Below are 26,291 nucleotides of genomic sequence, written 5' to 3' on the forward strand. Positions count from 1 at the left end.
CCAAATCTTCAAGGATATAATTATTGTATAAGAAATCACAGTCTCCACAACTGTGCTGGTTTTGGAAGAGTAAAAGACAACATTCCCAATGAGAAGTAAGAATAAGACTATCAAAATTAAACTGATGTTTTCTTCATTCATTTCTTTCCCCTAACCAGACCAAGCACAAGGAGAAAAGAAGGTGTTTGCAAAATGACTGCAATATAATTTGACTACATAATCTACAATAATCTGAAGGTTATTTGTTTTCTGCAGGGGTATATATAGAAATAAATTTTATTGTGGATTTAAGGAATTGTGGAAACAACTTATTATGAGGATATATGGAGAAAGTTGAATTGAGGAGAACAATTAGTGTAATATAAGAATGTTGCCTCAAGTTTGCCTGCTTTTCACTGTTTGCATTTTGCTCTCACGCAGCTTCAATTAAACTATGTGTATTTTTAGAATTGTTTTAATTCTTCTCCTCTGGGAGGAGAGAGATGATTAATGGTGATGTTCACCAACAAGGTCGAAGAGGTGGCTACCTGTATAGCCAATCTTGGCCTGTCTGTAAAATTGTATATATTTGGAGTCAGAGAAATAAAGTAGAGGCTTTTCCTGCTTGACCTCCTGCTGCCTGCTTCGTCCTTTTGTGCTCCTAACAGCAGCCACAAGTGTGACCCTCCATCACATAAGATATTCTAAAAATTCAGAGTTCAGAGTTAGAACTTCATTATTTATAGGTCTGCATGTGCAATGTCGCCACCGTGCAGAAAATGCCTATTTTTTAAATTTATTTTCTCTTTTGCTGAAAAATATGTCATGGACCTCTACACAGACAATGTCATGTAAGAGTTTCAACACTTCTAATGTTTTAACCATAAGAGTAATTAAGTCAAACATAGTTAAATTTATGATGTCTTACTACACATATAAATGTTGATTATTCGGAGAAAGAAAATAAGCAAACCCAATTAATTTTATGACTTAGAATGTAAGCTGATAGAGGAGAGATTTACAGTCAAGTTCTGTCTCTAAAGAACATTGAGGTATTTTATCTTAAATTTGCTAGCGCAGAAGTGTTACTTCTCCCAAATCAAAGATATAACTGTTGAAAAAGTCATGCTCATACATGTTACTTTTCAGCTTCCAATTAGCATTTAATTATTTGATGTAAAATGAAGCTTCTACAGATAGAAGAAGATAGACTTTTTTATCCATCATTCCCTTTAGATGAGGAGTCTGGGTGTATAAGCAGAGCACGCTAACAGAAGTCAAGTGAGAGGAAAATTAAATCTCAGATGATTAATCATACATATTTAGACTGCAGTTTTCAAGATTTCAATTCTTTATAGAGCAAAATGTTGGCAGAGATTTCTAGACTCCATGAGAAAATTAAAGCCAGGCAGCTGACTTGAAATAGTTGATATCTTGATACCAGGAACAAATACTTTATAAGGGATATCCTGCAGAACACAGCATCTTGCTGCTGCTCACTATCAGCTAAATTAATAACTACCACCTCATGAGTTTAGGAAATTCTAGTTTTAAGTACCAGATTTTGTATACATAATGTAAGATGAAAAGACTGGCATAAAAGGCCTGAATTTGATCTAAAAAATTGTTTCAGATTTTGCTTGGTTCCTTTGCTTTCGTGTTGGGTTGTTTTTCCCATGCTTGTATGTGTCTAATTCTGGAATGCAAGTTCTAAAAACACTCCTAATATTATTATTTTAATCAACTGAAGCAAAACCACAAAGTTACCTAAGCCCTACAGGCTTGTTGCTATACAATGTTATATTATCAAACAATGATCCACAGAAACAGGTTTAAAGCTATCTACCTCAGTACAAACACTGGAGCAAATGTAGCTCAAGAGCAATCTCAGCCCAATGACTGAATAAGCCAAAATGAAACAAATTAATAATTTAAAAACAATAGTAGTTAGACTCTAAATACCATGACACTAAAGCTGTTTTTTGGAAGATCCCATTTCTTTTTCCCAAGTAATATTTTCTGAAAATTTTTCTGGCAATCTTCTCTTACCTTATGTATTTTTTTTAAAAAATTGTCCTTTCATGAAATATTGGAGAATTGAATCTGTATATTAATACTTTTTTATCTGTATAGAGTTTGTTTTCACCTGAATCGATTAAAATTGTTTGCCTCAAAAAGGTAAAGTTTGTCTATTTCATTGTTCAATGGCCTGGCCTGAAAGCTTCCACAAAAAATGGGCTAAAAAAGCTGTAGACTATAAGAAATCTTCATCAAACTGCACTTCTTTTCGGTTAAAAACCCAAAAATTGCTAAAATTATGATTTTTGTCTCAAAACAATTGCATTTTTCTTTTTCTGGCATGTTTAAGAAAGTATAGTTTTCAGCATTATCTTGGAACCTTTGCTTTTTTTCCACACCTCTGGGACTGGAGAATGCAGCACATAAAAGAAAGAGATGTTCTGAACAACAACGAGCTGCAGAACTGAATGATATCTGAAAGAAACCCATCCCTGAAAAATATTGATTTAATTTCAATAAAAACACATTGATTAAAGTACTTTTTCAAACACAGAGGTTAAAAGAAAATAAATTTAAAAAAACCAACGTGTTTTTTGCAGTTTTTCTTCTTCCCACAAAAATATCCTGAGCAGAAACAGGCCTGTATTTTTTCACATATTTCCCTGTCCTGTTTTCAAATAGAACAGAGTTCTTTTTTTTTTTTTTTTTTTTTTTTTTTTTTTTTTTTTTTTTTTTAGCAGATGTAAGGAGGCAGAGCTTGCACTCACATGGGCCTGTCTAGGTTTTTATTCTGTACTGATTCATGTCATTGCTGGAGGGTGGAAGCAAGAGGCTGTCCCTTCTGGGAAGAAGGGCATGGCTTTGGGTGGAACAAAAGCATAGTGGGGTAGGGAACAGTTGATTGTGGTCCATGGTGAGCATTTTTGCATGTAAATCATCTTCTTTTTGCATGCTTTTAGTACTAATGTTGTTGCTGTTACCTTTTTCTTATCTCACTGCTGTTTCAAGAAAATTGTTCTTATCTCAGCCGAGGGTCTCTGCCTTTTATCTCCTACAGGAGTAGCATGTGGTTTTCTTTTTAGTGGAATATTAAGTGGGAGAAGACCATTCCTGAAGGCCTGACAGTTCTGAGGAGGACTTGGAAAAGCAGTTAATTGTGTATAGATGGAATCAGAAGGAGGTGTTAGGAATTTTCTTTTTTCTTTGTCTTTCTGAAAAAATGACTGATTTCTTCATGATACTCTGTAGAGACCACTGCGGAACTTGGTGTGAATATTATATATCTGCCACCTGCTCACACTAGAGAATCATCTTTCAAAGAATATCTGAAAACAAGGACTTTCAGTGTTATGACTTGTTTTGTGGTGCATTTCACTGAGCACATTTTTAATCCTTTGCTCTGTTATCCTTCATACCCTCAGTATCCATACAAATAATTTTTAATTGATTGTGATCCAGTTTTTCTTTGTATGTACTTTAAGTCATACTTTCATAATTTTTTATTAAAACCTGCTTTTGCTAATACCTTTGAATGTGGTTCCTTAAGCCATTCATTCGCAATACTATGCAACCTCAAAGCTTTTCCATAGTTATAAAATTATTCCAGACACTGAAAAAAACACCAAAAAAAGGACACAAAATATAATGAACTAGTAACTGTAACAATATAAAACTACTAAATATATTTCTATTAAAAAATGCAATTAAATTGCAGTCAAATTTCACAGCATTTTGAATGCTCCCCAAAAGAAACATCCAGTGTCTCGGTGTTGGTAATAAGAAGCTGAGTTTTGCCTGAGTTACTTTAAGTTTTGTCGTTGAACTATGACAGTTTTTCCAGCACACCAAGGACATTGACTGTTGGTATGATTCCAGAAAAGGACCACCAAGTCTATGAGGAAACACTGAGAGAATCAAGATTGTCCAGACTGGAGAAGAGAAGGCTTTGAGGTGACGTAATTGTGGCCTTCCAGTACCTGAAGGGAGCTTACAAGAAAGATGGAGACTTTTACAGGACATATAGATATAGGACCAAGGATATTGGCTTTAAACTGAAAGAAAGTACAAAAAAGTCTTTTAGTGTAATTGGTGGAGGCACAAAAACACGTTGGTCAGAGAAGTTGTGAATGGCCTATTCCTGGAAGTGTTCAAGACCAGGTTAGATGGAGCTCTGAGCACCTTGTTTTGGGTGAAAGACGTCTATGCCCACAGCAGGGGGTTGGAACTAAATGATCTTTAAGATCCTTGCCAACTCAAAACCATTCTATGATTCTGTGAAATAAGGTTTATAAAACAGGTCTTTCATTTCAGTAGTATTTCTGGAACTAAATGGATTTGGTCAGTTCACCCTCTTCACCAAAATTTTGAGGAGTTTAAATAGAAGGTTTAATGGAAAATGAAGGACAAATAATGTAGTTTATGTGTGTTTTCAAAGTAATTTATTAGTGGCATCAGGTATTAGAATCTGGTTAGAAAAAAATTGCCTGTCTTCTAAAAAAGCATTATTTATTCGGTCATTGGTTGACAGTTACTTATACAGGTTGTTGAACTTTATTATCTAGTGAAACAATTATAGAACTTTTTTTTGTAATGCATTTCAAGACAAAGAATATAATAGGTCTTGTATCACAAAAGCTGTAGTGTGTTGGCCTGTAGAAAAGGAAACTAAGAGAAATTCCTATAATGCATAGAAAAACTTAAGGGTGGGTGTCAAGAAGATGGGGCCAGACTCTTTCCAAAGGTGCCCAGCAAGAGGACAAAAGGTAACAAACACAAGCTGAAATACGGGAAGTTTGATTTCTATATCAGGAAAAACTTCCTTGTTTTGAATATGGGAGAGCACTAGAACAGGCTGCCCAGAGAGGTTATGGAGGCTCCTCTCTGAGGATATCCAAACTCAGTCTGGATGTCATCCTGTGCAACCTGCTTTAGGTGACCCTGCTTTAGGAGGAAGGTTAAACTAGGTAATCCCCACAGGTCCCTTCAAACCCCAACAATTCTGTGATTCTCTGTTTATCACTGTAGCTAAGGGGATTATCTTACTTATGCAGAAATATATTTTAGGCTTAAATACAGAGAGTTAAAATACATTTTCACTAAGCAGTCATGATTCTCTTGCATTTTATGCATTATATGTGGAAAATGGACATCTGAAACATATATATATATATGTATTGTTTCTATGTATGTGTAAATGTTATAAATTAAATAGACTGCATTCTTTTCCTAGACTGTGTTTTTGATATTCTATTATTAATAGAAATATAATTGCTTCCCCTTAAAACCACTTGAGTACAGATTAGTAGTTTAATTGAAAAGCTGAAGATGTCATGAATAGGAGATGAAATTCACAGGTTTGTCTCTGTCTGAGGTTTGCATTAGCAAGAACTTTTATCACTGAAAATGTTAGTGTGTTGAGGTATGATAGTAACACCTGGATTCTAAAATTTTTTCTTGAAATTGTGATAGAAATGGGTATTGTTATAATCCTGTCCCCTTTTTTTTGCTTAAGTGATGTTTCTGAATTCTTCACAGAATCAAAGAATAGGTAAGGCTGGAAAGGATCACCAAGGGGGTCAACTGGTCTAATCTTCCTGTTCATCAACAGAGTCATCCCAGAACATATTGCCCAGGTTTGCATGTAGATGGTTCTCAAATATCTCCAGAGAAGGAGACCCCGAAATCTCTCTGTGCACTCTGTTCCACTGCTTAGTCATTAACACAACAAAGAAGTTCTTCTCCTTATTTGGGTGGAACTTCCTGTGCATCAGTTTGTGTCCGCTGGCTCTTGTCTTATTGCTCAGCACCACCGAGTAGACTGGGTCCATCCTTTTATACTCTCTATTCAGATACTGGTAGACACTGAGAAAACCCCCACCCTGTTATCCCTTTTGGGGCTGAACTGGTCCAGCTCCCTGAGCCTTTTTTTGTAAGGGAGGTGTTCCAGCCCCTTAATCATCTTTGTCACCTTCCACTGGACTCTCCCCAGGAGCTCCATGTCTCTGTCGTGCTGAAGAGTCCAGAACTAGACACAGCACTCCAGATGTGCCTTACCTGGGCTGAGTAGAAGGGCAAGATCACCTCCCCATACCTGCTGGCAGAGGTCTTGCAAATACTAGCCTATTTGACATGCTTGGCCACTTCAGATTTACATGTGATCAGCAGTTACATGTTTTGGAAAAATCATGTCCTTACTATAGCAGGAGACATCACTAATGGGTTTAATAATAACGGTGTACATGTTCTCCAGGACTTATTTCTCTTAGTCTCTTCTATAGATTTTTCAAGCGATGCTCTGTTGGTGGCCTAGAAATGATGGGAATATGTTCCAAGTGAATCAGGATGACTTTTTAGCTATTTTACTTCATCGTTATATTCACAACAATCTGTCCTGATACTGCAAACCATTTTCTTTCGAATGCTTTGCTCAGTTTTGCTCTTTGTTTGCCTGCTGAAGTTGTTAAAATTCTCCGATATCTCAGGTGTTCCAACCAGCACGAGGTGAGAAGCTGATAATGCTTGTCACCAGGTAAAGTATGACTGCCAAAAACACAAGCTCCGAGTAATCAAAACAAGTAAAGGTCAGAGCTACAGGTGGTAGATCTAATGAGATATAAAGTGACTCAAAACATGATAAATACTTTTTTCTTTTTCTTTTTCTTTTTCTTTTTCTTTTTCTTTTTCTTTTTCTTTTTCTTTTTCTTTTTCTTTTTCTTTTTCTTTTTCTTTTTCTTTTTCTTTTTCTTTTTCTTTTTCTTTTTCTTTTTCTTTTTCTTTTTCTTTCTTTTTCTTTTTCTTTTTCCTTTTTTTTAAAGAGTCTAATGTGAGACACCTTTCCTTAAAAGTAGAAAAAGCAAAATTAGATTACTGTCTCAAATAATATTGGGAAGCAAAATGCATTGAAAAATGTCCCAGTTCTCTTGTGGTTTTGTTTGCTTGGGCTTATTTGTTTGGTTGGTTTTTTTCTTGTGATTATGCAATGATTCTTGGCATATCTGGAAATATTGACTATCTTGATCTAAGAGCCCCTTTAGGGTATAACCTTTAAACTGTGGAAAAAATGTGCAAATAAAAAAAGTGTGCCAGTGTGTGACTTGTGTTTGTTGCTGTCTTTGTTATTAGTGTGCAGTTGAAGATGTCTTTCTTGGACAAATAGTATTCTGCTTGATTACAAATAATACAAGCTTTCAGTCTTGCTACTGTAGCTGACATAAATTGTGCTAGAAACTGTCATTCATGTGGATTCATGACAGCCATATCTTGAAAAAATTGGCATTTCATTCCATAAAAGAAAATGATATTTCCTACAGAATGACTTGATCTATTTAAAAAATAGTCTGGCTTTTTAAAAGAGGATATTATTATCCTTTTGCTTTTTCCTTTTTTGTTTTTAAGGAAAATCAACCCAATTATCGGATTTTTATAATCTGTGGAATTTACCAATGTATGATCAGGCTTAGACAAATAAAAAATTAAGTTCCATATGTCTACAAGCTATTCCAGGGAATTCCCCTGTCCTCAGAGGAGTGTGTAGGTTACCAGCCAAAAGGAGATTGTGTTGCCCAAACATCAGCTAGAGTACAATATAGCTACTGATCATTAGAGTGCAAATCTCCAGAGGAGGAAATGGGTATCTCTAATCTGTGTTGTTAAATTTATGTGTAAGTAGGGAGAAGACCAAGGCGAATGTGAAGCTTAACACAAATATGCATATTACTTTTACTGAAGCCTGAATTCAGTGCATTGTCTTTGCTCACTGAGCAAACACTACATTTCCTGGCATTGAGATGTTACAGTTTCCTTGTACAGTATCAGTAAATACAGAACAGATGCAAGGACAACTACAAGAAAAAAATTCTGCAAAAAAAAAAATCCTGAAAATGTTGAGACCTATCAATCACTGAAAATTTAATTATGTTCTTCTTGTGTGCTGTAAAATATGGTTATAAGTCAGCTTTTTGTCCTAGTTCCACGTTTGAGGGTATTTCAGCATACAGTGTGGCCAGACCTCTGCTCAAGGTTATCCATAGAAAGGAGTAATTGTTTTAGATAGGAAGCTGGATGTGACCATAGATCTCTGATGAAAATCCTAACAACTGACCTAAGAAGGTTTCTGCTTTTCTGTGTGTCCTTGCAGTCTTGTTCAGAAATACAGCCCAAAGGATGACATATTTGTTCTTTAAACCTGGCTTTGAAATAAGTATTTTTCTGTCAAAATAAATTAAAAAAACCCACTAAAAACCAAACCAAACCAAAACCAAAACCAAAAGAAACAAACAACAAAACAAAACAAAAGCTGACCAGCTTTAATAATGAGCACTCAAATATATGCACTTGATTTTTAGGTGAAACTGGATAATTTCAAATTTTTTAAATTATTGACGTACAGCAGTCATAATTAAACAAGTAAAAACTACATTGCTACTATTCACTTATTTTATCTGTTTCTCTTGGAGCCACATTTTCTCCAAATGATAAATTCATAACTTTGTAACTTTGCCATTCTAAACTTATCTGTTCTTTTCAAATATGCCATATTTCTCTTTATAACTGTAATATATCCACTTCTTGACTATTGCATGAATTTTTGGCTAGAAAGAATCTAAAAAACTAGAAAAGGCTAAAAGTAGTAGGACAGCAATAATGAGAAAAGAGTAGAATTTCCATAAAAAGAAGGCTAAATACAGCAGTTCTTTACAATGGTAGCACAATTATCTGATAAAACTTCAAGAATGAATGACACAGAGAAGGTGAATAGGGAATTGTTATGCCGAGTGAAAAGTTCCAGTATCCATATGAAGCAGAACAAAAGGAAAGGGAGACGACATATTAAAGTTAAAAAGTAAGTACAAATTAAATGTTCATTATGTAAGTTTAAATTGGAGCAAAAAGAGCATTTTCATATATACTTAATTATGTTGCCAAAAGAAGCTAAAGGGATAAAAACCCAGAAATACTTGCGTGTTCCTTTATGTTTTGTGACCTGAAAAAATTTAGACAAGCATGTCTTTAGATAGCTTTTTTTCCCCCCCCCCAGAAAGGACTTTGGATTGGATTTATCCAAGTCACAAGTTGAAATGAGGAGATTTTACTTGGTTTAGGAAAGAGGTGACAGACTGAGTATAAACATATGATTTTTATCCTGCCAAGAACACATACACTAATGAACAGGAAAAGAATGAAACAGCTGGAGACTATTTGCCTATTCTCAGACACACTGCTTTTTCAGTCAGTACTGCTGTCCCAAAAGTCACTCATGGATTTTTCCAAGGCCACAGAAAAATCCATGTTGGCCTTATAGCTGTTTTGCTCAGGCATTGTTGAAACTCTATTTTCTCCTTCCTTCTTTATAACTTCCTTCTTCAAATTGGCTTTCTTTCCATATATACTGTCTTAATGTAAACCTTGCCAACTCTTCTATCCCAGCATGCCAACTTGGGTTCGTTTTTTGTTTTTCTTTTGATGTGGGACCATAACATGCCTAAATACTTGAGTTTATTATAATGAAGACAGTTTGACATATTTATTTTAATGAGTTTCAAAAGCATATTTTTGTCTCTCTCTGTATGGGTTATACTTAAGTGAAGTACAAATGTTCCACACACACATAAGTGATGTAAACATGATGTAATTCAGAAATGGTACAGAGATAATTCCGTAGGCAAAAAGAAAAACAAAATAAAAGAAGATGAAGAGGAAGCTGTAAAGTTGTTTCCATAGTAAAGTAGAGAAGTGATGACAAGACATGAATGTGTGTATATTCATGTATATGTACACATGCATTAGCAGCTCAAGGGACATTTAATGAAATAGCAAGGCCGGTGGCAAAAAAAGCATTAGTTCCTTTACAATGGTATTAGAAGTAAGAAAAAAGAAGCTTGGTGTAAATGATAAATCAGTAAAATCAACACATGAAAGGAAGAAAAAGCTCATGCTAGTCTCTATATGCTCATGCTAGTTCTGTATTTGAAAAGTATCATCATTTAGAAGACATTGTTTATGGTGTGCCTATAGAGATCTCTTCTGATCGAGTTTCTTGTCTCAGGCCAAAATGGCAAGACTGAAGAATATGCACAAGGATTGATATATATTTGATATACATCAAATTGCCCCTAGTAGTTGCAATCCTCTAAGCAACTGCAGCTCAAAGACTTTTGACAAGGATGTGATTGCTGTCTCATTCATATGTCTTACTCGATTTTTCTTGATTGACCTGTTTTTTTTCAGCTTCAGTTTTTTTCATCCAGGAAGTCTCCAGGACCAAAATGTCCATCTGTGTAATCACACAGAGTAGTAAAATTGAATGCTTGACAAGAACTCCCTGAGATTTCTCACTTAGATTTTTTCTTTAAAGTAGCAGACCATTAAAAGTGTTTAAACATCTGTACCTGTGATAGACTGCAAACTAATCTAAGACTGGATATACAGTATAAGTGGGATAATTTTCATGTGACTGTGTTTTATTGCACCCACAAGAGGTAAAAGTTTGCTGATTAGGATATATCACAATATACACTCTTTGATGATAAAGGCTGGTACAATAGTAAACATAAAGTGGAATTAAATTGCTCATACAGAGTGGCCTCAGTTTATATTCCAATCAAAAGCTGATAATATGGGTCTACAGAAGAGCTAATGTCTAAAGTATTTTAAAGTGACACATTGTAAAACATCAGTTAGAAATGGACAAGCAAACAGCACTAAAATTATTTTCTTTTAGGTTGAGCTTCTCTGCTAAAATAAACTGGTGTCTATCAGGTTTGATGTAATTATCCAGTATGTTTTTATTATAGATCTATAACACCAAACCAACATAGATTTACGTAACCAATTCTGAGAATTTACTGTCACATAATAAGTTTCACACAGTAACAATATGGCTAATGATCCAGAGTTATAAAGGGCCATCATGATCAAAAGAAAACCATAGGCAACTGTTTTATATAAAAGTACTCTCAAGTTTACTTTCATTGTTTTGTGAAATGCAATAAATTCTCTGTTATAAAAACACCTAATGACATCAACTTAATTTGAAAAGAACTCTTGAAGAGAAGAGTTAAAAAGTATGTTAAGAGATGACAGCTGCTGTTTTTTGTTTAATGAAAACTGTCTCATACAAGAAGGAATGATAAATTGGTTTAGCAGAAATTCCAGCATTATGGGATAAAATTAGAGAGCTCTAACCTCTGTTACTTGAATATGTTCATTAGGCGTCTAATCATTTCAAGAGATGTAGAAATCAGCCAAAGGACAATGACTGACCTCAAGGCTCTTGAGGCTATTTTTATAATTCTGTAAAATGTTTTTATTGTGATTTCCAAAAGATACGTAAAATTCAAATTTTTCCTAAGACCTTAGATGAACACCACAGGATGTAAGGCTGTCATGCACCAGTAACAAACTAAGTCACTAAAATACACTTCTATCTAAATAAATAGGATGAAAACTCATTCTCAGGTTCCTCCTTCTAAAGTTTCTTCAGAGCTGTCAGACACCTGTTTTTCACATGATCTCACTTTGATATTTAGCTTAAATCTCAGTTTTTCTAAATGCATAGTGCTGCTATTGTGTTAGTGAGAACAGCAAGAGACTTCATATGGCTATAAATACTTAATTTTTGAAATCTGTCATGAAAAGCTCAAATCTTCTAAAATTGTCTCTGAGCTCTGGCAGTGGTTTGGGAAATACCTGGTGGAAACATGAGTTCATCTAAATTTGCATGCATATTTGAAAGCTTTTCCAGTTCTGCTAAGTTTAATGTGAGAATAGGATGAATGCTTTCCTTTTTATTGATATCTAGGCTACCAGAATTGTCAATTACCTGAAAGTTGCTAAGTAATAATAATCAGTCGCAGTTATATTTTGCTAACATTGGAATTTTTTCTTGCTTATGACTATAGTAAAATCTGTGCTACTCATTACTCACAGGCAAAGATCTGTAATTTTGAATATTATACTAAAATACTTCTCAAAATATTTCATAAGTTCCTTGCATGGAATGTTTCAGCATTTGTGTTGAAAATAGTATTGGAAAAGAAATTGAATTTGTAAAAAAAGTAGACTCAACAATCAGAAACATTGCTGTTACATATGGAAGAAGTAATGGAAATCTTTGTCTTGATAGATATAAGGTTCTTATAACTGATTTTAACTAGCTCTGAGGAGATACATCTTAGAATATATCCATATTTTAGGTCTGAAATATTTTTCTAGAAAAGGAGTACAAAAATTATCTAAAATAAATTCAGAACTGACCTTTGACTCAAATGCACTTAAAACTGAACAAAAACAATTGCACAGATTTTTACTTGTTGTTTATTAGGAAATAATTTGTTTAGGTTCTTGCTGTTACTCTTTAATTCAAGCTTCATCTTAGTATTAGTATGTGACATTACTGGATATTAGAGACCTTTCTCTTAGAAATAATGAATCCTAAGAAAATAAGCACTTTCTAAAATAGAGGCTGTATTAACTATATATACTATATATATAGTTAATATATATACTGTATACATATTAACTATATATAGTTAACTATATGTAGTTAAGCAATCACAAAACCACACACTACAAAGCAGGAATGCACTTACTTTCCTAAATTTCATAGATATTTTTCTACTCTTTGAATTTTTGCAATAGTTCTTCAGGCTCCGTTTGTTCCATGCTTGCAACTGTGAGTAACTGCCTAAATTTATCTTTTTAACTCCTGAAATATTCAGTATTACCATCTTGAAATGTAAATAAAAAGAGAAATGTTTCTTAAGAAGCCGAAAAAACAGTCTGAGTGAGGGTCTGCTGAGGTTGGATTTGCTTTAAAAGCACCCATACTGGGCAGGACATTAGAGGACATTGCACATCAGATGCTATTTCACATCTAACCTTGAGACTGGTACAAACAGGAGGCCTAGGAGTAAAAGATAATCTTGAATTGGATGTTTATAATGGTTTTGCTGATTTTCATTTTCTTCTAGAACAGTTTTGTGAGTATTAAAACCAGAATATTTAGTCTTGTAACTAAAAACTTATGATAATGAAAAATGCATATGAAGAAAAAAATTGCATGTTTACTTTAGGTTTTTTTTTCTGCAATGCAAGCAGAAGGAAATGATTTGTGAAGGGGTTTTTTGTTGCATGACCTTGATTTGTAATTCATTAAAAGGAAGGTTATTAATGATAGGAAAAATAATGTGCTCATAGTTTCATTAAAATGTAAATTTCATTATAAGATCTGACTGGATTTTTTTCCTAGGCTACCTTCATTAGGCCTCTAAATAAAAGTTAAACCCATTCCTTACTCAGCCAGTAGAACACATATTTTGGGTTATAAGTATGAGGCTGGAGTTTAATGAAATTATTCTGAACATTTTTTTTTTAATTTATTTTTAATTGTTTTTTCTGTTTTAAAGATATGATTGTTCCTGTCACATATACAATTTAAGGACCGAGACAAATTCATACCCTTAAAACAGGCAATAAAGAAATTATTTGTGAATAATTATACTGAGCCTGTATTAGCGTAACAACTTTCATAAACAAAAGGTGTACTGTAATTTGATTTTATATTTATAATGTGAAATAATTCTGCTTTTCACTGGCAAATAAGTTTGCACTTAGTAAAGGTTGAAATATCACAAATTTTGTCAGATACTGTACCAAATTTCACCTCCATACATCCTAAGGCATATTATTTAGAGTGGATATATTGTGCATGCTTATATTACAGATATTGTGTAGAGAACTCATAGCCACCTTCTGGTATCTGAAGGGTGCCTGGAGGGAAACTGAAGAGGGACCCTTCATCAGGAACTGTAGTGGCAGGACAAGGAGTAATAGATTCAAACTGAAAAAGGGGAAAATTAGGCCTAATATTAGGGAGAAATGCTTTACTTTGAGGGTGTTGGGGCACTGGAGCAGGCTGCTTAACGAGGTTGTGGATTTCAAATCCCCAGCAGTGTTTAAGGCCAGGTAAGATAAGACCTGGAGCAGCCTGGACTAGTGGGTGGTGTCCCTGCCCATGGAAGTGGGGGCTGGGAAGAAATTATCTTTAAGGCACTGTTTCTTTGTTATGAGAAATATCCAAGCATAACATTGAGAAGAACATTCACTTTTGCTTGGCTTGTTTTCTTTCACTGAGATTTTGCTAATTTTATTTTGGATCTTATTTTATTTCAGATCTAGCATATTCTGAAGTCAATGCAGTGTTACTGTCCTTACTGAGGCCAGGTAGAGAAGAAAGCAATTTTTCACTACCAGAAAAAGACCAGAAAAACAACATGATTCACAAGTGGATGGTAGTTTTCTTCACTACAGCATTTCCCACAGTGTGTTGCCTTATTGCAAAGATCTTATAGTGATGTAAAGTATGGTTATATGCACAAGATTAAAATAATTAAAGTTGGTACATGAAAGAAAAGAAAGTATCTCTAAAAAGCAGGCAGAAGGCTGTCTGTCTGACCCCTCTTCCTAGGCCCGCAAGGCAGACACCCTTCTTAAATAGTAATAAGACATTTTAATCTTACCCACTTTCTCTATATCAGAGGAGAAATCATTCTATTCTGCATATGGATATGGAGTAAGGGATGGTCATGCCTTAGTAGCATTGCCCACAGGAAAGCATGATGCCAAGAACATGTTGGTTTGAATAGATTTGATAATTTGATAATTATATAATAATATAATATAATGAAAATTATATTCTAGTTTTAGAATGCATTGAAAATTTTGAGAATTTTCCACTGCAAATTAAAAACTATAAATTTAAAAAGGAGGAGTCTATCAATAGTGACATACCACTAGAACACTAATTCCAGAGAAGCACCCTAATCCACAAGTTTTCCATTATTACATTTATTCACTGATGTGACCTTACATCTGGAATCTGAAAAATCTTTCCTACAGGTTATTTATAAGACCAACATGCACTTCTGTAAAGCTTTTGTTCATGAACCAGTATTTTACACTGAAACCAGTTCCTCTATAATGAAAAGTCTGGGTCATCCTCTGTGCTGAGGCTTTAGGGTATGCTTATGCTGTATTCATTGGGATTAAAATAAAAAATGCAGTGCAAGGGTTGCTGTTTAATCTATTGTTGTTAAATACATTTTCTAAGCTATAGATTACAATTTAGCTGCTGAGTAAGCATATGCAGAGAGGCACAGTTCTGATCTCTTCGTTTATCTCCCTGCTACATTTGAAATGGGAATGTGTATTCATATGTATCTATTTATGAAATATATATGCTTACGGTTGGACTTCTTGGGGTTGCAAAAATAGGTAGTTGTAGGTAAAAAATTCGCTTACACCTAAGTATGAAAAAAACCCCTCTTTTGCAAATTGAAGATGGATAAGTATCCTTCATTTTTCTGCATTCCTATGTATTCCTGCACAGAGCAATTTTTTGTGTATGTGTGATTTATGCAAAAGTGATTTTTTTCTTCTAGTGTAAGATTTTTCCAGTCCTATTTTCTTTTCAGACCATTTTATTTTATTCCATTTTCTTTCTTTCTTTCTTTTTCTTTCTTTCTTTCTTTCTTTCTTTTTCTTTCTTTCTTTCTTTCTTTCTTTCTCTCTTTCTTTCTTTCTTTCTTTCTTTCTTTCTTTCTTTCTTTCTTTCTTTCTTTCTTCCTTCCTTCCTTCCTTCCTTCCTTCCTTCCTTCCTTCCTTCCTTCCTTCCTTCCTTCCTTCCTTCCTTCCTTCCTTCCTTCCTTCCTTCCTTCCTTCCTTTCTTTCTTTCTTTCTTTCTTTCTTTCTTTCTTTCTTTCTTTCTTTCTTTCTTTCTTTCTTTCTTTCTTTCTTTCTTTCTTTCTTTCTTTCTTTCTTTCCTTCTTCCTTCCTTTCTTTCTTTTCTTTCTTTCTTTTTTCTTTCTTTCTTTTCTTTCTTTTCTTTCTTTCATGTCAATTAAGTAGTCTATCTAGTTTATCTACCTAGAATCTCTCAAATGTCTTCATAATGTGTCTCAGCTCCTGTTGCATTCTTGAAATGATTAAGAATAAATGAAATAAAACTTTTTACCTCTAGCCTTTTTCTAAAACTTTTTACCTCTCTTTCCTTTTTCTAAAGGAAAAAGAAGGAAACAGAAATACCTTGCCAAGAAAATTAGGTTGTGGCATTAACACATAGCTTTCTGCATGCTTAGCAAAAGTGATATTTAACAGATGCTTACAGAAAGATTGAGGAATTAAAAAATATAAAGAATTATAATACTTCCACTTTTTTCGGCAAGCAATTATGTTTACAAGCTAGCCATTTTCAATTGGTGTTAATCCTAGATTGTTTAAGTACTTGAACTGTGCTGTTCATGTTCCTCACTTACTCTGCAAAGAATCCTTGAGAAAATTTTCCCAACCTCAGCGTTTACCTGCCTTATGGTAATAGCAGTTTTTAAAAAAATCTCTTATCTCCTTTCACAGCCCTTCTAGCTTATGGCTCAGAATATTTACAGTATATGTTTTTTAATACCTGCCGAGCATTATGAAACAAGCATTATGAACTGTAGCATTAAAAGCTGTCATGTCCAGAGTATAAAAGTGGAAAAGAGAAAAAGTGAAATTATGATATTTCAAAACATATTATTTTAAACATACTCTAATATTTTTTTTAACAATAATATATATTCTTAGTTCAAATGTAGCTGACTGTGGAAGAGAAATGGAACTAGTTATGTTAAACATATCTCTAGTGTGTTGTCATGTATTTCCTCGGTTAACACTTTCAGTCTTTTTAAATACATGATTTTGGGGGATTTTGTCGGTGAGTTTCTTCCTCCTGAGATGAATATCCATCAGTCCACTAAATGATGTGAAGAAGTAGACATTGAGTTAAAAATGTGAGTCTGAAAATTTAGGTCAGTGATAAATAATTTAAAAAGCCAAATCTCCAATCTATTTGGACTTGAGACTTTGACTGTAGGTTATTTCTGTGACATTATTAATGTTCAGTCAAGTTGTTGGCCATTATAGGCAACTATAAACAACAGTAACTCTAGATGTAGTGAAACCAGTGATCCTGAAAAACACAGCATGGTCAGCTATAGTAAGGGACCAAATCATGCTGCTTATGTGTCCCTGAGAAAGTCAGGTTTCCAGCATGAATTATGAAAATCAAATACAAATTCAATTGTAGTTACTTGTTTTGATCAGGGAGTAGTACTACTACTACTTCTTCAAGTAGTAGTTTCTAATAAATAACTAAAACTGTTTGCTTAAAATGAAAACCAAAACACGTGAAAGTTATGGTGTTTATTAAATGCCTGTGTATTTCTCTTAAAAGTCACCAATGGTGGTTAGTGCATTCCTTCATGAGAACTGAATCCCTGCCTAATTGGATAGGTACTGGTACCTGGGAGGGGTCATTAAGTGGTAAAGCTGTAGATAAACACCATAGCTGCAAAACAAGGGAGTCCTGAAAGCAGGAGAGGTCTGAGGTTTGTGTGCACATTCTGGTTATCCTGGTAGCTGCTTTTTTATTCCGTAGGTGTGCTTATCTGTCTTAGTAGGGTAAAGAGAAAGGCTAATCACTTCAACATAATAGGTTTGAAGACAACCTACCTGAAGCATGAGATGAAATTCAGTACTCTGTCAGAAACTATGTTGTCAGAAAGGCCGTGCAAGTGGAAGTTTTCTGTTGGAAACTGCCAACATAAACTTTGTGATAAATCATCTTTATCCTGGTATAGCTGCAGATAATCTGAAGTAATGCCATAATATTAGACTATAGTTTAAAAATACAAATTCTTGGTATTAAAACCATGCATCCTTATTGGAACATAGTGCATTAGCAAATAAAAATAATTTCATTGACTTATTGAAAATGAAATTGAGAACTACAAAACTGACTCCATGATTTTGCTCATAGATTTATTCTGGGGATAGTAAATCTTTGCTCATTGGAAGAAAACAACTATATTCTTAAGACAAAGAAAATCATAGAAGAAGTAAAAAAATACAGATTCAAAGAGAAAGATTTTAGCCTATTCACTTATTTTGATTTTTTTCTGTGAGTGGGAAGGGGTCACTCTCAGCTATAAACTGCAGAGTTTATTAACTGCAGAGTCAAATATTAATCGCCAAAGAATCTCAAAAAGTGCTTTCTCCTCATTAATTAATGGCAGGAAGGATTTTTTTTTCCCCTTAAATAATTAAAAAAGAAAAGATAGCCAAAAAAGCTGCTTCACAATCTGAATCCAAACCCCAACCAACAAAACAAACTAAACAGCAACAAACCATCCCTAAACCTCCCACCAAACCAAATAATGTTACAATAAATATTTGCAGTGATTTACTTATTTTGAATATTAGTCAGTCAGCAGATCATGCACACTGTCAAGAATTTTTCTTCTAGATGCTTCAAATATATGATGGCCATTTTTCTGTTTTCTCAAAAAAAAAAAAAAAAAATAGAGAGAAGAAGACAATAATAATTGTGCCTCAGAAGTTATAAGAGTAAACATATCTGAAAATATCTCTAAAGCTATTCTAGGATATTTTGTTCTGGCACAATGTCTTCTGCAGAGGTTTCCCTCATTCCATCCATTCTAACAACAGTCCCAGGGCTTTGTATGTAGATTATCATTAAATAGGTGCTTCCTAATGAAAATATGGTATGTTGGTATAATACACCAACAAAACAGTAATAATAAAAAGGAGATTTGTTTGTCCTTGTCATTTTACGTCTGTATTTTAGCTGCTCCTTAATTTATTTCTGTCAGCAGATATACTCAGTACAATTTTAAACACAAATAACCTCAGTCTGTCTATATCTTAACATTAAACATTTTACCTGCAAAGGCAGAGATAAGCCTTCTATTTGAAATTTCTGTGTACCATGTTGTATCATTTTTATTATTAACCATTAAAATGCTAAATACCAACGTGTTGTAGCAAAACAAATTAAATTGTTGGAATACATGGGAGTTAAGCAGAGTAGCTTAACTCCCATCATAGACTTTGTGTCTAAAGATATGAATTTAGATATCAAAGGTAGAGGGAGTAAAATCTGTGTTTGACATACATTTTTTATTATGCACTGTGGATGCAAAGTCATCTTGTAAAAGGATTTAGCTCATATAATTTTTTTTCATTGTATTTATTATGTCTTAGGAGACACAATAGCTGTTTAATAGCAGTTTAATGAATCTTGTATGTTATCACTAAACTCCATTTTAAAAAGGAATTCTGTGACATTTCTTTGTGCCATGGCAATGGATACAGTGTATAATAGCTGTGGCTATGATGGAGAGTAAATCCTGTGATTACAGAATAACCATTAAATAAGTAGATCTTCAAGTTGGTAATTTACAGTTAATAAATTTCAGCTTTTTAAAATTATTTTTTTTTGTTTTGCAAAGAGATATGATTAGTACACTAGCATATGTCTTTTTCTGTTTAATAAATTAAAACAAATAATTTTCCTGAGTATGTCATACATATATACCATGCCAAATCATAAAATTATTTCTAGCCAAAGGCAGGATTTAGTGTTCTTGTAACAGTAAATTTTGATACAAAGATTCTGAAAAATAGCTTCTGGAAGATGGATTAAGAAGGCAACTAAAAACTCAAAAATTTACATAGGAATGACTTAAGTAATTAATATGTCATGGCTGCAGCTTACAATTTGTTGGAATAAAATCTTATTGGTTTAAAAGCTGGGCTAGCACGTTCTGGTCAGGATCTCATGTGAGTAGTATCAGAGTAATAATATTTTGGCTTTAAAACAGACAAATAAATAATAAAGCCCCAAAAGGACAGTGAAAAAAGAAGCTTATTAATTTCATTAATGGAGAAACTGAATAAAAGAGATCCTGTTATATCTCTTCAGACTTATTTAGGGAAAAGAAAGAATTGCCCAAAAGTTAGAAAATGTGGCATTTTCAGGATGTACATTTTACACATGTGTCTTTTTCTGTTTCATTTACACTTAGTAGTGTTTGTGTGTTAATGAGTCAAGTCTACCAGACCACTGAGGTCTCATGCTAAAAATCTTTTAAAACTATTTAAATTATAATCACACAGCTATAAATTGTTAGCTTTTCAAGGGCTGCATCCTGGTTTGCACATTTCTAGCATTTTTAGCTACTAAAAAATGCAAATGGATTTAGAAAACACTAGAACCTAACTAGTGGAAGAGCTGGGCTTCACTAAATGTGAAACTTTGTGTTATCTAATTATTTTCTAAATATTGAGGACTATGCATGTATGTAGAAATATTTTATATAAAATGTGGATTATTGGAGGTTTGAGGTAAATTTTCACACCAAAAAAAACTCACAAAATGGGAAGAAAGCATCACAGAACTTATGAGTGATTTGAGAGAACTGAATGAGATCCTTGAGGGCAATCTATTATTTCCCAAAGAGGCTCTGCCTCTCTTCATTCTGTGCCCAAATCATTCTTTGGCAATATGTCATCTTCAATACTTAGCAGAATTAAACCTCCTCAAAATACCATTCTTAAAGTTTTTAATATTCTTACTGAAGCAAATGTTTAATCTTCTATTCTAATATAAAAATCTTTACTTCTACTTTAAATGCAGTATGTAGTAGAAAAGTACGCTCACCTTTTAGGGCTGCAACGACCACAATCTCAAATAAATACTGGCATGAAATACTCAAAATCTAAAAGCAGATGTGTCTAAAGACATTCTTTTAATGTCTTTAGGACAGATTAAATTAATGATATTGCAAATCAATGTTAAAATGTAGCAATATCAGATAACCATAATTGACCTATTCACAGCTGAATTTGCATAAATCCTGAGCTCAACAAGCATGTGAACTCTTCAGAAAATCCAATGAGGGACAATACAAAAAGGTAAGATTTTCAATATCTGTATGAAATAAAATATTTTCACTCTGTAATGAAGTTACATATCAGAGCTGTATCTAGATAGAGTATTTCTAATTAGACATCATCTTAAATTTTAATGACCTAATTCCTCTGTTCTGAAGTAACTGATTCATTTTTCTTTAAAATATTTGATGCTGCATCTGTAACACAAAACAGTATTGAATGGGAATAAAATGAAATTAAATTAATTTTTTTTTTAAAGTTGCTAAGAAGTCGAAACATTGCTAGCAAATAATAAAGAGTACTTGAGAAATATTCACAAAGATATTAATACAAAGTTGAGATTTCATAAAATGTTTGAGAAAGTAGTTAGTTGAAATCAGTTTTGAATCACCACTATGATCATTATGGATAATCTGGTGTCATATCCTCCAAATATCTTCTGTAAAGTGACAAGGCACCTTACTTTTATTTATGAACTAATTTGTAACTGGTGAGTTAAATAAACATCGAGGAATAGATTGCTTGGTACTTAGTAACATATTTTGTTGTCATCCAACATACCTTTTGCCATCTGGGACAAAAATAATCTAGTTTTCCAGCTGGTATTTTTTGTTTGCATGGCCCACTGCCAACTGTCATTTCCTCAGTCACAGTGGAATGGGAAACAAGCTCTTGCTGCATATGCATACCCTCTTCTATTTGCACTTTGCCCCAGGAATAAACTAATTGCTGCTGTAAAACACTGTTTGTACCTTACCCAGAATTCCTCTAGGAACCCTGGGAGAGAGGAGTGTGAAAACATGCCAGCTGGCTTTTTGGCTTTGACTAGACAATTAATAGGTGGCTGCCAATTACCTGTTCATACTGGAACTTTTAAGAAAGAACAGGTTTACAGAAATGTAAATTAGATTCAAGATCCACTGCTCATACTGATCATTCTTTGCTTCATGGGTCTTAAACACTTTAGTTGGACAACAATGAATATGTCTTGTCATATCTCTCTCTGCCAGTGCAGGTTTAGTTTGCTATTATATGTTCCTTGGGTGCTGTCTATCCTAGTCAGGTTTTGAATCATATATTTCCTACTTTTATTTGATTAGAAATCTAATTAAGAGTTGAACAGATTATTTTTTATTGAAGTTTTTTGTTTGTTTGTTGTTTAATTTTTTTTTCACAGTCAGCCTAAATGTTTCTCCTCATCCTTCAAAACATTGCTCCTTCAGACTTTGATTTTTTTTTCCTTTCTATCTGCTGCCTTTCACAGTCAAATACAAGTTTCAGTATTCTATTAAGTGAAGCATATGCACTTATCCTTTTGCCTTATTGGAAAATAATCACACTTTATTTCACCAATACTTACATATATAACATAGATCACAAAAGAAATTTCTGAAAAGCTCTTTTACATATAGACACCTCAACTTGTATTATTTATTGTTACTAAGATGGACTCAGGAATTTAACTTGTAACTGTATTCTAAAATACCAGATTTATTTTGATCATAATAGAAGCTTAAACTTGCAATAGGTTAAACAATAAATTTGACTTATAGTTTGTGAAATGGAAAATGGAGGTCATTCCCTCACAGATAAGGTATCACCAGAATCACCAGCCATTTGATATCATGTAGTGAATTAGTAAAGGCTCTTTTTCTCAAAATTCTAAAGTATTTAAATCCTCCTGATGCTAGGATCCCATCTGGTTCTTGGTTTTGTATAAAGTTCTAAAGGCCTGAAACTGCACATAGAATTTTCTTACACTGAGTGCCTATCTGAGCTGACTGTGAGATGTTGAATAAATAATAGAGAAATTCTACTTCTATCACAGTCACAATGGTGAGAGTGTAAACCCCTGAGTGGTAGGAAACAGACACTTAGTATTTCTGATTTAGTTCACAAAACACTCCCCAGAGACTTGCCATCTTGCCAGCAGTGATTGCACAGGTTAATCAATATAAATTCATTCTGATTTTCAGGTATTTTTAGAAGTAAAAAAAAAGAAAAACATTTTGCGGGATAATCAATCTTGTCAATTACTTTAGCCAGACAGGAAGGCTGGAGTTTCACAAAGGATTACACTATTTCAGATAAGAAAGGCCAGGACAGCCAATAAGAAACCATCTTAAATATGATATATAATTCTGATTGTGTTTGTCCAAGAAAGAAAACTTCCATTCTAAACAAGTCAGAAAAATGTCTTCTGGTGTAATCAAGGAAATTAGCAGTCTGTATTAAAACTAAAAGAGCCTGATAATCCAGGAAAAAGGAGCTAAAGAAGAGAATGAATCTTACCAATGTGTCTGGAGAATAAGGATTGTAAGAACATGAGGTAGTGAGAAATAGTAATGGATATTCCACACACTAGATTATACATGAATAAATTATCATTAAGTTTGTGTTTGAGATTAAAGGAAAATATTAACTAACAGCAGGGTTCTTGAAAAGTACAATGGGAGCCTAATCAACTGGTGAACAGGATTATAGGTGTTTTGGGAATAGCTGATGTCCAGAAGGAGGAACTGTATATAAGGTTGCATAAAGTCTTATTGTGTGGTAAGGGCCGACTGACTGCAAGATAAATCACAGAACAGCTGAGACTGTGAGGGGTGTCAGAAGGTCATCTGGTCTAATGAGTCTGCTCAATTAGTCCTGGTCAGAAAGTCCTATCCTGCATTCTGTCCAGATGACTTTTGTAGATTTCAAAAGGCAGGGACTCTCTGAGCGACTTGTTCTCATGCTCAGTGCTAACCCCACCGCACAAAGTGTTACCTCACGTTTAGCAAACTGGGCGTCAGTTTGTGTCCTCTTTTCCAGTTATTGCTACACAAGAAATGCCACATGTACTGACAGACATTGACTACTCAGTCACTGTGTTTTACAGAAAGATTATTTCAAAAGTTAAGTTTTCAGATATCCTAAACTCTTTATCCTAGCTGCTTTGTTTTATGTTTTTTCCTTGTGATAGCAAAGCTTGTTTTACCCCCAGTGCAGTCCTAAAGAGCTCTTGTGCTCTTTCATAGAACCTGGAACAAAGCTTCTTTTGAAATACCTACCAGATAACCCTGACAATAAGTAGCTCCTCACCTTGAAGTTTTATGTAAGTATATGAAGCCTTAGCATATTTAGATTTTCTGGGCATTGAATTGTCAGGTTTCTGATTATCTGGTTATAAATGGCAGTTGCTCTAAGAGTCAGCACAGTGATGTCTTGTGCTTTGCAGGCTGCTATAACACTGAAGCATTTATGCCTCATCTGAGATTCTATACTTTTCAGGCATGGCAGTTTGAGGTAGCTGATCACATTTACTAGCTCAAATGAGTAAGTGATGCCTCTATCTAAATAATAAATTTTTCTAATAATCTCTAATCCTCTCTTTCTAATAATCTCTAGCTCTAATAATCTAAAAAGGTGCCATCTCACTGTTTGCTAAGACTATTTGTTTTAATATGAAGATTCTAAGTTGGTACCCATACTTATAGCTTTTTCCTCTGGAAAAATTTCTTTCCAAATCTTTTTGTTTAGCAAAAACATGACAAGCTTGTAATTCTCAAATGCAATATCTTTGAGCAAAAAAAATAGAATTTAAGATTATCTTCTTATGTTTGCATATTCAGATCTTAGGAACATTAACTAACTTTCTTTACCCTTGAAACACTGTTAGAATTATATTTTGCTCGCTCTACATTTGTACTTATACATCCCGCTAAATAAAAGATATGCTGCAGGTCAGCTATGAAGTAGATTAGATAAAAATCTGATTGCTATAACAAATATGCTTCTGAACAGAGATTGTTAATTTCAAATTTAATGCAAGCAATATGAAAAGAGATAAAATATGAAATATGTTCAGAGATTTATAAATGTAGTTTATGATTGACCTGAAAAGACGTAAAGTAGTGAATAGGAAATGTGCCTATTGTACATCATAAATATAAAAAACAAAAGACAATTAAAAAATAAGTTCCTGCATTTAGTCTTATTATTTAGTAATAATTAGTAACAATGTAGTGCTGAATTATGTTGTCTTTAGAAACAAATAGTGTTGACATCGATGGATTTTTCATTATTTCTTGCTATATAATCTTAACATAGATAAAGAAAACTATACAAGAAAAACTTGTATAAAAAACTTTAACTTCTATTAATGATTCTAAGCATGAAAAAGATTAAGTAAAAAGTGAAAAGCTAAAATTGATTTAGGCAGAATTTTGAATCAAGAAGATCATATTCAGCTGGACTGTTATACATACGTGATTATAGGCATATAATACTTTATATATTTACATGTAAAAACACACATCTGTAATTGTGCACTTATTTTAGGAATTCCTATATACATCCCACAGTTTCCAAAGAGCATGGAAGCATGCTGATTGTCTTATCGCAAAGCTAAATTGACTCTTCTGTATCTCTCCTAAATTATCTAGTTGAATTCCTAATGTACGATATAAAAATTTAAGAGTAAATAACAATGATTTCACATTACTTTCTTTTTGCAGATATTTTCTGGCAGTTGTGTTTTCTTTAAGGTTAACAATCTTTATGCAAAAACAAATAGACAAAGATATAAAGTACCTGTTCCTCTCTATATGAAGGCTTGTGTCCTAGTATTTACTTTGGAATGGAAAATTTATTAACTTAACTACTAATGCTATAGAAAAAGAAAATTGTATATTTATAAAAAGCTTCATGTATCTTTGTACCCATATGTATACCTAAATGTTTATAAATCTGGTATATAGACACACAAAGATAGAAATATAGGAATAAATAGAAATATAGGAACATAAGGGTATGTATGTGCACATAAATATATGTTTATATGAAATATATTTATGTACATAAATATGTCTCTCTAGATCTCTCCATATATGTTTTTGTATTTTTTATGTATTAGATCTATCTGTCTATCTATCCCTCTCTCTCTCCCCTAGGATGCTATAAGTGATAGAGAGCAGAGCAAGGCAAATGAGGATGTGTTCCTTAGAAAAGGGAACTGATGACCTTCAAAGTTTTATGTCTGGGAGACTTCCTCGGAACTGAGTCCTTTACCGTACGTCCAGCATGCAGCTCGATTAAAGTTTCTATTGAAATTTCCTTCTGCTATCTGTAACTTTGTTGTGCACAGTTGTATATGGAGGATTTTATTCCAGTTTTGTGTATGGTTTCAAATCTTCTCATCAGAATGTTTGTAAATCTGCCTTGACTATTTATGTTCTAACATCCCTTGTGAAGTCCTCCTATTTGTATTCCAGCTTTTTCCTCCTCACTGATGTGAATAATTGTTCTTTGGTCTACTGAATTACAGTTCTAGTTTCAATTGAATGGCACCTGTAAACGTTTGGAAAATATAATTACTCATTGCAAGTAAGCACAATATCAGTATGGTTCTCTGCTCAATGGAAAGGAAAAAAAAAAAAAAAAAAAAAAAAAAAGCCTAAAAGTGACTTGTTCCATACTTTATCACATAATGGCCTAGTTTTCTGTTCAGTGTGGATGACGTA

This window comes from Sylvia atricapilla, chromosome Z, assembly GCF_009819655.1.
Source record: "Sylvia atricapilla isolate bSylAtr1 chromosome Z, bSylAtr1.pri, whole genome shotgun sequence".
NCBI lineage: Eukaryota > Metazoa > Chordata > Aves > Passeriformes > Sylviidae > Sylvia > Sylvia atricapilla.